Source organism: Nematolebias whitei, chromosome 22 (genome assembly GCF_014905685.2).
Source record: "Nematolebias whitei isolate Nwh7 chromosome 22, NemWhi1, whole genome shotgun sequence".
Lineage (NCBI taxonomy): Eukaryota > Metazoa > Chordata > Actinopteri > Cyprinodontiformes > Rivulidae > Nematolebias > Nematolebias whitei.
In genome coordinates, this window is record NC_056519.1 from 27,722,559 (window position 1) to 27,727,416 (window position 4,858).

The window sequence follows — 4,858 nt, forward strand, 5'->3', positions numbered from 1 at the left end:
TGCTATGATGAGCTCTAAACCCTGGCTGAAACTCTTCAAACAGATTATTTCTTGGTAGATATTCACACAACTGACCTGCAACTATTTTCTCTAGAAATTTTGAGATAGTTAGGTTAGATATAGCTCTATAGTTGGCCAGGATTTCTGAATCAAGGTCAGACTTAAGTAAAGTTTTAATTACAGTAACCTTAAAGCACTGTGGTACAAGGTAAAAGGGAGTTTTTTCTTTCCACTGTTGCCACTGTGCAAGGATGGGAAACTGCAACGAAGCCAACGTTCAACTTGTCTGCTGGATTCCTTAGATAGAGAACTTTACTAATTGGCTTTTATGTACAAACTGGATTCCAAAAAAGTTGGGACACTAAACAAATTGTGAATAAAAACTGAATGCAATGATGTGGAGATGGCAAATGTCAATATTTTATTTGTAATATAACATAGATGACAGATCAAAAGTTTAATCTGTGAAATTTTGAATCAACATATTTTTCCTTTAAAATGTTACATTTACTCAGTGTCAACAAATCCCAAAAAAGTTGGGACAAGTAGCAATAAGTGGCTGGAAAAAGGAAATTGAGCATATAATGAATAGCTGGAAGACCAATTAACACTAATTAGATCAATTGACAACATGATTGGGTATAAAAAGAGCTTCTCAGAGTGTCGGTGATCCTCTTACCATCTTGGCTTCTGAGAGACACTAATTCCACCATTGTTGCGCAGAAAGATAGTGCAACAATACCAGAATGGTGTTACCCAGCGTAAAATAGCAAAGACTTTTAAGTTATCATCAACCATGCATAACATCATCAAAAGATTCAGAGAATCTGGAACAATCGCTGTGCGTAAGGGTCAAGGCCGTAAAACTCTACTGGATGCTCGTGATCTCTGGGCCCTTAAACGTCACTGCACCTCAAACAGGAATGCCACTGTCAAGAAAATAACAGAATGGGCTCAGGAATACTTACAGAAAGCATTGTACGTGAACACAATCCACCGTGCCATCCGCCGTTGCCAGCTGAAACTCTACAGTGCAAAGAGGAAGCCATTTCTAAGCAAGCTCCACAAGCTCAGACGTTTGCACTGGTCATTTAAAATGGAATGTGGCAAAATGGAAGACTGTTCTGTGGTCAAATGAGTCACAATTTGAAGTTCTTTATGGAACACTGGGACGCCATGTCATCCGGACCAGAGAGGACAAGGATAGCCCAAGTTGTTATCAATGCTCTGTTCAGAAGCCTGCGTTACTGATGGTATGGGGTTGCATGAGCGCTTGTGGCATGGGCAGCTTGCATGTCTGGAAAGGCACCATTAATGCAGAGAACTATGTTCAGGTTCTAGAACAACATATGCTCCCATCTAGATGTCATCTCTTTCAGGGAAGACCCTGCATTTTTCAACACGATAATGCCAGACCACATTCTGCAGCAATCACAACATCATGGCTACGTAGGAGAAGGATCCGGGTACTGAAATGGCCAGCCTGCAGTCCAGATCTTTCACCTATAGAGAACATTTGGCGCATCATAAAGAGGAAGGTGCGACAAAGAAGGCCCAAGACGATTGAACAGTTAGAGGCCTGTATTAGACATGAATGGGAGAGCATTCCTATTTCTAAACTTGAGAAACTGGTCTCCTCTGTCCCCAGACGTCTGTTGAGTGTTGTAAGAAGAAGTGGGGATGCCACACAGTGGTAAAAATGGACTTGTCCCAACTTTTTTGGGATTTGTTGACGCCATGAAATTTTGGAAACAACAGATTTTTCCCTTAAAATTATACATTCTCTCAGTTTAAACTTTTGATCTGTGATTTGTATTCTATTCTGAATAAAATATTAGATGTTGGCACCTCCACATCATTGCATTCAGTTTTTATTCACAATTTGTTTAGTGTCCCAACTTTTTTGGAATCTGGTTTGTATGTGAATGTTCCTGTAAAGTGCCCTGAGACAACTTTGTTGAAATTTGGTGCTATATAAATAAACTGAATTGACTTGAATGAGTGACAGAAGTGACCACTCATTGAGAAATATCTGTGGAAATCCCAGTGAGAGACTGAGGTGACCGCTTGTTGGGTAATAGCTTGTGGAAATTCCAGTGAGTGAATAACTCAGTTGAGCTCAGTTAGCTTGTGGCTAATATATAGATAAGATAAACATTAAACTGCCAGATACTGAAATATGTCTCTAAATAAACCAATTGGGAGTTTGTTGGACTTTATCCTAATGTTTTAATTGTTTTGGTCTGTTTTACATCATTGTACAGACAGAAATAAGAATAAAAATGGTAACCGAGCTAATGCTAGCACTAACCACAGGTGCTAATGCTAAAGGCCCGTATCATTTTACAAAGTTAGAATTAACTCTACAATGACAAAGAATGTGCTTTTGGTATTCTAAATCATATTGGTTCATTAAAAATACATGCAATTCATAGTAAGCCATGTTAAAGCTACTATAAGTTGTTTTTGCTTAAAATAAAAAATGTTTAAGTGTTATAAATTCATTAATCAACATTTTAAAAGCAAAAGAAATGTAAAATGTTTAATATGCCTGATATGTTATGCAATCTAACATTGATTTTGATTAACTTACAAGTTATGCACTGCATATTTAAGTTGTCAATGTATTTTGTTGTTTAACACTAAAAATATGCTGGGGAAGATTCTTAGTCATCCAGAACATGATGAATTCAAAAAGCGTTCAATACGCATGTGACCCTAGAAAACCTGCTTTTATGGGGGCTTTTTTTGCCGCAGGGAGTAGTTTTTTGTTTTGTTTTCACCATTCTCATTTTTTTGCGTGCGTTCCTAATAAGTTATGAACAGATATGGCTGCCTTGTCATTTTGGGAGCCATGCATGAACCGTGTCTGCTGCTGACGCGATAAATAAACTCTGACTGTCACCTCCTCCGTCCTCCGCCGCTGTTTTTATGTCCATGCGCTCTGAACGTCACTCACAGAGTGCATGCAACAAAGAGTAAACTCAAGCGAGAGGGTTACCTGCCCCCTCTTTCTTCTTTCATGTTGACAATTTTTTTTTTGTTTAATCGATGAGTGTGCTCATTGATCCTGACTTCCTCATTTTGATAAAAAAAATAAAATAAAAATCAGCATAAATTGTTTTATTCATTTTTGTTTTGTAGGTCAAAATGTTTTATATAACACTCCTGAGTTAAAATGTTGCTGATCAATTTGAATTTATTATTATTTATTGGTTATATTTAATTTTATTTTTCAATATCAAATGGTCCAAAATGTTTACACTTTAAATAAGGATTTTTTTTTCAGGCAAATTGATGCACTGTAAGTTGTTTCTGTTAAAGACTAAAAAAAACAATGTTAATAAAGTTATTCTTCCTTGTAAGTTGATCTATAATCTATTCGAAATGTTTACTTCTTCCTGGGGGTGGGGGGGTGGGGGGATAACAGAAAATAAATAAGAAGCACTGGGTTACAGATAAGATTCCATACACAACAATATCCGGGGTAGCAACATTGCTAAAGAACTGAACTTAATTAATTAATTTATTTATTTATTTATTTTAACAAAAGGGGGAAAGAGCTTTATTTAATTTTGCTTGTATTTTATTTTTCAACATTTTTAAATAAAGTTGTTTCTAAATGATTTGTTGGGAAGCAATAAAATAATCAGTTCAGTATTCAGTTAGTGTGACATCATTACTCTTGGTGGAACCTAGTAGATGTTTCCTCAGACTGAGGAAGTCTCTCGGATGAGAGACGAAACATTTCTACATTTTTTTTTTGTTTTGTTTTGTTTTGTTTTTTGTCTTTTTTGTTTTCTTGTTTTTTGAATGTCCACAGGACCAGATTGAACTTTTTGGGATTTTTCTACCTGGATTATTGAGCATGTATCAGGATGCTAGTAGATGTTTAGTGCCTGTTCCCTACTGGTCCACTTCAAGTGCGCTACATTTCCATTAGGTACAATTATTAAACAGCATGGGATAAATTTTCATTGTTATGCTGATGACACACAATTATATTAGTCCATTAAACCCAATGAATCCAATCAGCTACTTAGACTACAAGCATGTCTTAAAGACATAAAAACCTGGATGACCCTTAATTTTCTCCTGTTGAACACAGACAAGACTGAGGTTTTGGTTTTTGGACCTGAGCACCTTAGGAATTAATTTTTCAGTCTTTCTCCCTCCTTAGATGGCATTAATCTGTCCTCCAGCTCTAATGTTAAAAACCTTGGTGTTATTTTTGATCAGGACATGTCTTTTATCTCCCACATTAAAAACGTTACTAGAACTGCCTTCTTCCACCTGCGTAATATTGCTAAAATTAGAAACATCTTATCTAAAAATGATGCAGAAAAACTGGTCCATGCATTTGTCACGTCTAGACTGGACTATTGCAATGGTTTATTGTCTGGGTGTCCAAAAACTTCTTTAAAACGTCTTCAGTTGATCCAAAATGCTGCTGCTAGAGTCTTAACCGGAGTTAGTAGGAGAGATCATATCTCTCCAGTTTTAGTTTCTCTCCATTGGCTCCCTGTCGAACCCAGACTAGAATTCAAAATCTTACTTCTAACCTACGAAGCTCTCAACAACCTAGCTCCATCTTATATTACATATCTTATTGTTCCATATTTTCCTAACAGAGTACTTCGCTCTCAGACTGCAGGTTTACTTGTGGTTCCTAGAATTTACAAAAACAGAGTGGGAGGCAGATCTTTCAGTTATCAGGCTCCTATCTTGTGGAACCAACTTCCAATCTCCGTCCGTGAGGCTGACACATTATCCAGTTTTAAAACTAGGCTTAAGACTTTCCGTTTTGCTAAATCCTATAGTTAGGGTCGGCTTGGGTTTCCTGAGCTGTCCCTTAGTT